At 44.4% G+C, this 11,897-nt stretch overlaps 1 non-coding gene across 1 annotated transcript; it reads right to left on the bottom strand.

Annotated features, from left to right (window-relative positions):
* Window positions 1-783: 783 nt before the first annotated feature.
* On the bottom strand, window positions 784-865 carry TRNAS-AGA (transfer RNA serine (anticodon AGA)). Its single transcript has one exon. It is a non-coding gene; the product is annotated as a tRNA-Ser (tRNA).
* Window positions 866-11,897: the final 11,032 nt, after the last annotated feature.

The following is an 11,897-nucleotide window of genomic DNA, read 5'->3' as shown; positions in this document are numbered from 1 at the left end:
GGGAATCGAACCAGGGCGTCCCGGCTCCTCCACGAAATTTGAAAACTGGTACGAGGGCTGGAACGGTGCCCACTCACCTTCGGGAGGTCAACTGAGAAGAGGGGTTTCTTTTTTTTTTTTTTGCTAGGGGCTTTACGTCGCACCGACACAGATAGGTCTTATGGCGACGATGGGATAGGAAAGGCCTAGGAGTTGGAAGGAAGCGGCCGTGGCCTTAATTAAGGTACAGCCCCAGCATTTGCCTGGTGTGAAAATGGGAAACCACGGAAAACCATCTTCAGGGCTGCCGATAGTGGGATTCGAACCTACTATCTCCCGGATGCAAGCTCACAGCCGCGCGCCTCTACGCGCACGGCCAACTCGCCCGGTAAGAGGGGTTTCGATTCCCGCCTCAGCCATCCTCGAAGTGGTTTTCCGTGCTTTCCCACCTCTCTTCCAGGCAAATGCCGCTTCCTTCCTTCTTCCTTGCTTATGCATTCCATTCCTCCACAATGCCCGTGTTCAGCAAAGCAGGTGAGGCCGCCTGAATGAGGTACCGTTCCTCCTTCGCCGTTGTGTCCCAGACCCAAAGTCTCACGCCCCAGGACACTGCCCATAAGGCATAAAGGAAGGATCGCTCGGTGAGACCGAGGTAAGCACCAACCCTGTAAGGTATACGGATTAAGAAATGAAGAACAATCACCAAGGCATGGTTGAGTTATGTTGAAAGTAACATAGTAAAATTTGCATCCACCACTTTTGCATTATGTGGGATAGTAGAATTGAAAGAGGGAAAGATACCTTCGCAGTCGGTGGGACTCGAACCTATGCTTCCAGAGGGAATCTGATTTCTAGTCAGACGCCTTAACCACTCGGCCACGACTGCAGTAGTGATTACGCACACCTTATTAAAGTCTTGACGTGCCTCGATTGCAGAGAAATATTTTCCTACAGGTAAGTCTTCATGCATCTATATTGCACTTTTATTATTAGTGCAAGTGCGTAAAGGTTAATTGTTAGCGTCAACTTGGACTGCGTGCCGGTTACATCGCGCATACCTATCTACGAAAAGTCACTGTAAAATGTGTCACAAATGGAACACAATAATTGCTTTTACTTAAATGAAGTGAAAAATCTGCGGTAAATTAAGAAATACCGTCGTTATTAGAGAAATACATAAGGCTTGTTGACAGGACTCCTTTATGTCGTATTCCGCTGCTGGTGCCGTCTTTTGTTAATTTCTTGAGGTCCAGGGCTAGCACCGAGGAATGGGAGTGATATGTCTGTGGATTCTCATTATCGTTGTCCATATGACTAGAGCGGCCAGTTCAAACACCAAAATGGAGGTCAACAACATTCACGATGTTATTTCGTTCTTCAGTGAGGCAAATGACCATGTTATAGTGATGTGGCTGGAACTCGACGGAAAAACAACTAAGGATGCATTCAACAACTTGGTGCTGCACATTTCAGAGAAATATCGTAAGTACCACAAAAATGACTTTTGTTGAAAGAAAAATACCATGATCCCTGCACCAATAAATAATTTTTACTTTTGTTCGAACGAAAATAGTCCACAGAATTCTTGGCCATAGCTTTTTGCCTCCTATTAAAACTTGCATATCGCGATACAATTCAGGAAATGATGTCATTGACAAGTGAAGCAATGAAACGAAAGCAAAGAAGTTCGGTGAACACAGACATCAAACACGAAATTGTTGAAAGTCTAAGACAAACAGAAGACATACGTGTGTTACTGTGAGTGTAGCACCAAAAGTACTTGTTATTCTCCAAAAATAAAATGTTTCTTAATTTACCGCGGATTTTAGACTTCAAATGTGTAAAAGCAATTAGTATATTTCAATTGTGACAAATTTTACACTGACATTTCGTAGATAGGAATGCACGACGTAACCCTGCGTGCCATACACATCCTGTGGCATGAAACGAGAAGGCGCTTTCCGTCAAACGTTTCCAACAATTCCTTATTGAGGATGATTTCTGATGCTAACTTCGATTCTTTCTGCACTCCATGATCCTTATTCCTTCCACAGTACATTGAATGCTTAATGTTACGGAGATATCCGTGGTAGTTAGAGGTGAAAGAAGGAGTGGGCTGGAATAGGTCTCAACTACAAAATTAAAGTTAATTTGAAACTTTAACAAAGGTTATATTTTCTTTTCAAAATCAATCAATAACAAAGTATAACAGGTACCAAGTATCAGATCAATAAATTAAGAAATTACAAATTACAGTTCGTTACAAGATTTGGACTTCGAGCCCCACACTCACAATCCTTGAGCTATGAGCCCAACTTTACCAATGTACCAAGTTCAAACAAAGGGCAGAAAACCCCAATCATGCCAAGGACCACTTGCTCCCAATTACCATGTTAAGCCTCCTAGAGGCACACAGAAATCAAATTTAGGAAAGAGCAGACCCGCTCTCAAAATTCAAGCCTATCAAAGGCCACAACGAATTTCACTTCCATTTGCCCTCAAGGCACACATATAATGGTACAGGGGTACCTCGTACCCAATCTACTGGGCCTTCGCAGGAAGGAAAACAAAACCGGTTAAGTAAATGGCCCAAAATACAAAATTGAATGGAGGCGATAACTTGCACTCCTACACAAAGTTTTTGTCTTAAAACCTATGTGGCGCTAGGCCGATAATACAGGGGCTAATCCCAAGCTAGGGAGGTGAACCGTACGAGAAAACTTTACTACATTAAAGAAGAGAAGAACGGTTATGAAAACGTAGTCACCTCCATTTCAAAATGAAGGGGAGTTCGAGAGGGTGAAGCACTCTCTATCCCCGCTTCACAGTAAAAGATATTTGTAGATTTTACACAGACAGAAAAGGAATTTACATTTTTAAAAGATGGGTTAAATATTAAAGGATTCGAACCTTCTCCGAGAGTTAAACTGCTGAGCAAGCAAGAAATAAAGATGTTAACAGGCCATTACCTTGTTGAAGAACTGCTGCTTGAAGAAAGAGGCGCTTCCGCCCCTGCTACATATTCACACACTGAGTTAAATGTTATACTAGTGGCACGGAGACAAGAAAATCAGCAGTTTTTATACCCTCGTGGAAAATTCGAGACCTTTCAGGAATGAGTAGACACACCCCCTCAATTTTATTGGATAGCTAAAAGTTACACATCAACATCGAAAAAGAAAGACATTGTTGGTCAGAAATTAATTACAAAAATTCATGATTGGTTACATTCAAAACAGACGGAAAGAAAGGATAACTGTTACCAATCCACAAACTACAGAACAAAATTTAGTAAAAACAAAACTTAGGAATACAATATTTCTTCAGGAGAGTACATTCCTTTACACCAGAGTGCGTTATCATAGTTTTTGATAGAGACATCTGTTAGAGATTGTCCACACTCCTTAATCGTTGAAAAAAAAAGGCAAGTCAAAAACACTCAGTGACATCTTCTGAATAACCGTGGAGTTAGTTCAGTAGTTAAAGTTCCAAGTTTCTCCAGTAGAGAAGTTTCAATTGGCGCAAGATTTGAACTTGCGTCGTGGAGGTGTCCCGCCCGGTACAGCCCTCCCCCCCCCCCCAAAAAAAAAGTCCTTCCAAGGGGTGACACAGAATAAAACAAAAATTTTTGTTTTAAAACGAAGTCCAATTTTTTAGGTAATGATTAGAAGAAAAAATATAACTTTTCAGTAGTCGGAGGTCTCAGAAGTTGTTTGATAAAGGTGGGTGCGACTAGATTAAGTCCAGATTTAAACCATTTTGTAGTAGATTTTGATGAACGGTCTCTATGTTTGTAGTAGTTGAATTCAGAAAAAACTTTAATTCTTGAAAGGAAAATTTTTTTGAGTCCACCAAATGTTAATTTTAGCAAAAATGTAGTAACTGCGGATATGGAATGTCCATGTAGCTTAAGTAGTACATAAGCTGTCCGATTAATGTTGACTGTGAGAACTGTCGCCACTGCTTGTTTCCAGGAGGCCGCACGGACCCCTCAAGTACCCTGAGATACACCTCTCCCGCTAATATGAGAGGGGTAGTCGTGGTGAAGCATGCCGCAGACGCGACGATTGTTTACAGTCCTCGAGCAATTGCAGGTAGTGCGCCGCATATCAGCCTTGGCCGGAAGGAGGACTCCGGCTCGCCGTACACTGGTTGACCTCACTGGAGTGGAGTGGGCCCGTACCCCACCTCAGTGGCGGTACGGCGCCGCACGGCTGCGGGAGCACTGAAACATTAAGATCTCGGCGGCAGAACTTGTGTTGGACCATAATGGTTTTAGGGTACTGTCTTGGAGTTGAGGCTGAGGGGCCAGCGGCGTGGAAACTCTTATTTCATTACTTTTATTTTCATGCCACTGGTGTGGTTTAGCAGGAGACGGGAGCTTGGTAATGGCCTTACGGAGAGGACACCAGAGTAACCTCAGGGAAGATTTCACAATATTTATACAGAGCAGATTAAAAAACGAAATGTAAAACTATAAGAGGCAGAAGGCCTAGGATTTAGAGAAAAATATAACCTTTTCGGGCTCTTACAAGATGTTAAAGATCCAAGGAGCAAGTAATTTACACAGGTTTCACCTGGGACAGGTGAACCCTAAAGATTCTCTCGGTGGCTGGATTGCTCACTAACAATGTCACCGGCGTTAAAAAATCCAAGACGGTGCACGGCCCATGAAATCTGGGGGCAAGCGTGCCCGCGGGAAAAAAATTCTTGATCATAACTTGGTCTCCTACCTTTACGTTGGTGGGCCTCCGTCCACGATCATATCTTTCCCTAACTTTTCATGAGAAATTTTAAGATTGGCCTTGGATTCTTCCAAATATCTCTAATATTATCTGGATATATTATCTCCGGTAGAGTATCATTAAAAGACCAAAGGTTACAGAGCGGCGTGTTGGGAACAAACTTGAATGTCAAAGAAGCTGGAGTAAATTTATGGGATTCATGAACCGCCGAATTCAAAGCAAAACTAACCAATGCAGGGACGTGTCCCACCTTGAATGATCTTTGTGATAATAGGCAGTAAGAGCCGACCTCAGATTACGAGTGACCCGTTCAGCTAGATATGGTTGAGGATAGTATGCAGAAGTTGTTACATGTGAGATAGATAGGTCAAAACAGAATTTACGAAAGAGAGTAGAGGTGAAGGCTTTAGCATTATCCGAGACAATATATTGACACGGACCAAAAGAAGCAAAAATAGAATTTAAACAAGAAATGGTGGACTGAGCGGTAGCCAGCTTGGTCGGAAATAAACAAGAAAATCTTGTGAAACCATCTACACACACCAAAATGAATTTGTTAGTGTTCCCCTTTGACTGGGGGAAGGGGCCTACGTAGTCGATATAAAGACGCTGCATGGGGCGCGACGCTTGATGAGAAGACAAGGGCCCTTGTTTAGTGGACATGGAGGGTTAACTAAGCCAACAAGATTTACAAGATTTTACCAATTCACGAATTTCACCGTCCATACCTTTCCAGATGAACATTTCTCGGATATTTTCTCGAGTTTTGAAGATACCTAAATGCCCCTCTAATGGGGTCTCATGATAGTACTTGAAGATCATTGGTACAAGAACAGCTGGAACTACAACTTTCATCTTTTGATCATGCCTCGACGGGCAACATAAAACACCATTCCTCAATACATAAGGGACGACATGTTCCCCAGAAGAAAGGGTTTCCATGATAGGAGCCAGCGTCGGATCTTCACGTTGATATTTCTCAAGATCCCTAAACAACATGGGAGCATCCGTTAGTATGGCATTTACGCCAGCAGATATGGACTCGGGAGGTGAAGAACAGTCTTCCTGTTCAAGGGGCTCTACATCATTAGAAAACATACGGCTTAGTCCATCAGCTACAACATTTTCAGTTCCCCTTATATGCCTAACATCAAATTGGAAGGCAGAAATTCTGATGGCCCACCGGGCTATACGATCAGTACGACGCGGCCTAGCTAAGACCCAACTTAAGGCTTGGTTATCCGTCTCCAAGTCGAACTTGACATGTTCCAGATAGAGGCGGAACATTTCTAAAGCAAACAGGACAATCAAACCCTCAAGTTCATAGACGGAATATTTGGTTTCATGAGCCGAAAGAGTCCTAGATGCATAGGCGATGGGTCGCCTCCCTAGTTCAGTCTCTTGAAGAAGGACCGCAGCCACTGCCAACGACGACGCGTCCGTTTGGACGATGAATTTCTTCGAGAAATCCGGCGTAGCCAGAACAGGGGCATTACAAAGAGCTAATTTCAGGTCTTCAAAAGCGGCTTGTTGAGAAGCCCCCACTCAAGTTTGACGACTTTCCTACGAAGAAGATTCAAGGGCGCCGCTCTATTAGCAAAGTTGGGAATAAATTTCCTGAAGAAGTTCACCATACCAATGAATCTAGCAGTACCTTTGATGTCCTTGCGAGGTTTGAAATCACGGATGGCCTGTGTTCTAGAATGATCTACAGCGACACCATCGGGCGACACAATATGCCCTAGAAATGACATGGAAGGCTTAGCAAAAGCGAACCCACCTCTACTCAGTTGACCTCCCGAGGCTGAGTGGACCCCGCTCCAGCGCTCGTACCACTTTTCCGGGGGTGGCAGCTAATCACGCTAACCACTACACCACAGAGATGGACTCCACATATAATAATGCAGCAATAATCATCTTTCCATACATGCATATACCAACCATAATCATACCTTATTTTCCTACTTCTCTCATTTCACTTGTCAACATTCCTTACATCCCACCACCTAATCGTCCGACTCGTTGGCTGAACGGTCAGCGTACTGGCCTTCGGTTCAGAGGGTCCCGGGTTCGATTCCCGGCCGGGTCGGGGATTTTAACCTTAATTGGTTAATTCCTACGGCACGGGGCTGGGTGTATGTGTTGTCTTCATCATCATTTCATACTCATCACGACGCGCAGGTCCCCTACGGGTGTCAAATAGAAAGACCTGCAACTGGCGAGCCGAACCCGTCCTGGGATATCCCGGCACTAAAAGCCATACGCCATTTCATTTCACCACCTAATCTTCTTCTTCAAAACGCTCATTTTTTACTGACATTTCGTGCCATACACCATCCACCTTACAGCCACAATAAGGTAAAACAAAGACCGTCAATAAACGTCTTGCCATTCAAACATATTCCAACCATGATCTCATCCTGCTTTCACCCCTTTTATTCGCCTACAATAAACCTCAAAATCAACCTCCTTCCACATCTTTATAATATACATACACTATAGCAGCCATTTTTCACTATTCATACCAAACTAATTAAAACAATCCACAATCTCACCTTAATAATATTATACTTACCAAACTAGTTAATACCTACCTCACTTGCTAACACTACATGACTTTAATCTATGGTCTATTGACTCTCTTTACTTAACTTTCTACTTATCGTTACTACACCCACATCAATTTTATCTTTACTTCCCCACAGATTTTTTTAGCCTCGTGCTTCCCCCTTTCCTCAAAGTCTTCCCTTTACTAAGTACCTCCTTCATCTCTTTCAGACCTTCGTGGTACTTCTGCACTTCACTTAAGTAGCCCTCCCATTCAGTCTCTTTACATGCTTCACTGATATCGCTACTGACTGCTGTCCTAGGCGATACCATTCTTTCTCTATTAACCACTGTCCTCTCTTTATCACTATGTATGACCACTGCAACACTGCGATCATCTCTCATTCTTTCCTCTGGACTTGTCACCTTCGAAGCAGTTTCTATGTCCTCATTCGTCCCTGTTCTTCCCCTTTCCGCATGACCATCTATTTCGGGAAGGTTTCCCAGTACTAGCCTTTCTTCCACTCTCGTCCCGGTATCTTCGTCGTGTTCCATCATTTCTTCCAGTTCCAGTAAGTTTGTCACCGACCAAACCCTTATCCACCTGCCATTAGTCACTACTAATTGCTGTGAACTAACGTAAGCTTTCAGTCCTTAGTGTCTGGCCTTCACCAAATATTTCTTAAGAACTTTTAAATTTTTGATTCCTTCAATTCCCATATCTGTCGTAATTCAAATTCTCCTCTCTGAACGTTACCTGCATTTCTGATCACTATTTCACCAATCAAACTAGATAACAATTTCACTTTTATAGGCCTTGCACTATACCGAATCTTTCCGCATCGTCTATATCAGCTTGGCTAAAATTAATTTTCATTTTGCCCTGTATCAGCTCCACCACTTTATATATTGTGTTCATTTGTCCTCTCTCTTATCCTTCGGAATTTCTTATTTTCTCTCTAAGTGCCGCAATTTCTTTCCCGTTTTTTTCCCACTTCGTTTGTTGCATCGTCTGTTTTTTCCTGGAACTATTTCGTCATATTATCAAAATCCTTCATTTGCTCCTGTATCATATATTTCATTTGCTCAAACGGGCAAACTTCTTCTAACACCTCTTTTACCACCTTCCTAATTACTTAAAAGTCTTCCCAGCTCATGCTTCCACTAGAGATCGGCCCGGTATTCAATTCCACTTTCCCGATATTTAGCATTACCATGATCACCTCTGCCGCCAGAATCGTCTCCCCCTTCATAACCAGTTCCATCTTGCTTTCTCCATTTTTCGCTTCTTCTTTATTCCTTCTACCTGTCCATCTTCCTATAACTGCCCTATATTGTTCCACACCAATCATCTTCCTCGACACTCTCCGCTTCGCACTTGCACTCCCTTCCAACACGCCCCTCTCGCACTACCGGCACACTCTACCCAGCACGTGAGCACTCGTCGCTTGCTTAAGCTAAACTGGACACGCCCTAAGTGCCTTCAGTGATTCTAACGTACATTGCCAATTTGCTTATATCCAAAGCCATGTTGGATTCATTCCTGATAGTATTTAGTAATTGTTGGAATAAAAGAAATGAGGAAATTTGAGTCTGTTGTGGAAAGAAATTCATCGCAATGTGCAAGGTCCTCAGCGGCGAGGAGGAGAATCCCGCAGACGATATCTCTCAGCTTAAATTTGTGCCAGTAACATCCTTTAACGTGGAGAGATCATTTTCTGCATACAAAAACATGACCTCTGAATAGCGGCATTCCATGAAACATTTGGTGTTCACCACACGACACCTCACAATCTGCAGGCCATCGGACTGTGCAGCGGTCGCTTGGTAGTCCAAGGCCATTGGGGGCTGTTAGGGCATGGGGTGAGGTGTTTAATTATGGCAGAAGGTAGAAATGCCCCAGTCTTATGCAGTCGAGGTTAAAAGTGAATTATCCGCATCACCTAACATTCTCATATGTATAGTTTGGATGCGTTTGTGTTAATACACTTTCCACCGCCCACTTCAGTAATCCTTCACAACATATTGTTATACTAATGACAGGTTTATGAATTATAAGAGACAAGTGAAATAAGAGTCCACCTCTGTGGTGTAGTGTTTAGCGTGATTAGCTGCCACCCCCGGAGGTCCGGGTTCGATTCCCGGCTCTGCCACGAAATTTGAAAAGTGGTCCGAGGGCTAGAACGCGGTCCACTCAGCCTCGGGAGGTCAACTGAGTAGAGGTGAGTTCGATTCCCACCCCATCCATCCTGGAAGTGGTTTTCCGTGGTTTATCACTTCTCCCCCAGGCAAATGCAGGCATGGTACCTAACTTAAGGCCACGGCCGCTACCTTCCCTCTTCCTTGCCTTTCTCATCCAATCTTCCCATCCCTCCACAAGGCTCCCGTTGAGTATAGCATGTGAGGCCGCCTGGGCGAGGTACTGGTCATTCTCCCCAGTTGTATCCTCGACTCAAATTCTGAAACTCCAGGACACTGCCCTTGAGGCGGTAGAGGCGGGATCCCTCCCTGAGTCCGATTGAAGAGCCGACCCTGGAGGGTAAACATATTAAGAAGAAGAAGAAATAAGATCTCAGGACAACAAATTCCTTGGGTATAAGACAGTTAGTTGGTAAAAATTAACAGTAAAATGAATCACGTATGGCTTTTAGTGCCGGGAGTGTCCGAGGACATGTTCGGCTCGCCAGGTGCAGGTCTTTCGATTTGACACCCGTAGGCGACCTGCGCATCGTGATGAGGATGGTATGATGATGAAGACAACACATTTACCCAGTCCCCGTACCAGCGAAATTAACCAATGGTGGTAAAAATTCCCGACCCCGCCGGGAATCGGACCCGGGTCCCCTGCGACCAAATGCCAGCACGCTAACCATTTAACCATGTAACCGGACATGATTAATAGTTATTGGCGCGAACAGTATTGTATCTTACGGCAGATGTAGTTAATGTCAGGCAACAGACCTGTCTCGTTCAAAAATGTTTCTTTCTTTATCCATCGAGGATTGATTTTCCTTCGGACTCAGCGAGGGATACGACCTCTACCGCCTCAAGGGCAGTGGCCTGGAGCATGAGACTCTGGGTCGGGGAAACAACTGAGTAGGAGGAACAGTACCCCGCCGAAGCGGCCTCACCTGTTATGCTGATCATGTGCTTTCAACGTTGTTAATAACAATAACAATAGTCATTCACTTTCAGTCTTAACGTGGTTCTTCTTCTTTTCTTCTTCTTCTTATCCTCCTTCTTATTCTTTTCTTAATATTTTGTCCTCCGGGTTCGGCTTTTCCCTCGGACTCAGCGACGGATCCCACCTCTACCGCCTCAAAGGCAGGGTCCTGGAGCTTCAGACTCTGGTTCGGGGTATACAACTGAGGAGTATGACCAGTACCTCGCCCAGTCGGCCTCACCTGCTATGCTGAACAGGGGCCTTGGTAGGGAATGGGAGAAATGGTAGGGATAGACACGAGGGTAGGAAGCAGCCGTGGCCTTAAGATAGGTACCTTCCCGGCATTTGGCTGGAGGAGAAGTGGGAAACCACGGAATACCGCTTCCAGGATGGCTGAGGTGGGAATCGAACCCACCTCTACTCAGTTGACCTCCCGAGGATGAGTGGACCCCATTCCAGGCTGAGAACGGGGATCTTCTCGTTGATATTTCTCGATATCACGAAATAACATAGGGGCATCAATCAAAATAGCACTAATACCAGAAGGTACGGGCATGGGTAGAGAAGACCTATCTTCCTCTTCACTTGTCTCAACATCATTAGAGAACATGCGGCTTAGTCCATCTGAGATTATATTTTCTGATCCTCTAATATGTCGCACATCAAATAGAAAGGCAGAAATTCTGATAGCCCAACGGGCGATATGACCAGTACGACGAGGCCTAGCTAAGACCCAACTTAAGGCTTGATTGTCTGTCTCTAATTTAAATTACACATACTTCAGATACAGGCCGAACTTCTCCATGGCATACAGGACTGCCAAACCTTCTACTTCCTTTCCCTTTCACAGTGCAAGGGTCGAATCTCTAGTACTTTTCCCCGAATTAGAGTTAAGAGAGAATGGTTGGAAAATTAATTGTACATCGTCATTACCACCGCACGTAGAGGCAAATCTCCGTTCAAGCTTCACTTTGGAAATGGGCTTGATGACGTTATATAGAGCTAAGCTTCTAAAATAACTATATTAATAATCATATTCCCCCCTCTGTGGTGTAGTGGTTAGTGCGATTAGCTGCCACCCACGGAGGCCCGGGTTCGATTCACAACTCTGCCACGAAATTTGAAAAGTTGTACGAGGGCTGGAGCCTCGGGAGGTCAACTGAGTAGAAGTGGGTTCGATTCCAACCTCAGCCTTCCTGGAAATGATTCGCCGTGGTTTCCCACTTCTCCTCCAGGCAAATGCAGGGATGGTAACTAACTTAAGGCTACGGACACTTCGTCGCCACATCCTTGTCTAACCCTGCCATCTTCCGAGCCGCCGCAAGGCCCCTGTTCAGCATAGCAGGTGAAGTCACCTGGGCGGGGTACCGGTACTGGTCAAGGAAGAGGGAAGGACGTGGCCGTGGCCTTAAGTTAGGTACAAGTCTGGTATTTGCCTAGTGGAGTAATGGAAAACAACGGAA

This window comes from Anabrus simplex, chromosome 3 (genome assembly GCF_040414725.1).
Source record: "Anabrus simplex isolate iqAnaSimp1 chromosome 3, ASM4041472v1, whole genome shotgun sequence".
Classification (NCBI taxonomy): Eukaryota; Metazoa; Arthropoda; class Insecta; order Orthoptera; family Tettigoniidae; genus Anabrus; species Anabrus simplex.
The sequence above is the reverse complement of the archived record's forward strand: the minus strand, read 5'-3'. Positions and strand labels throughout refer to the sequence as shown.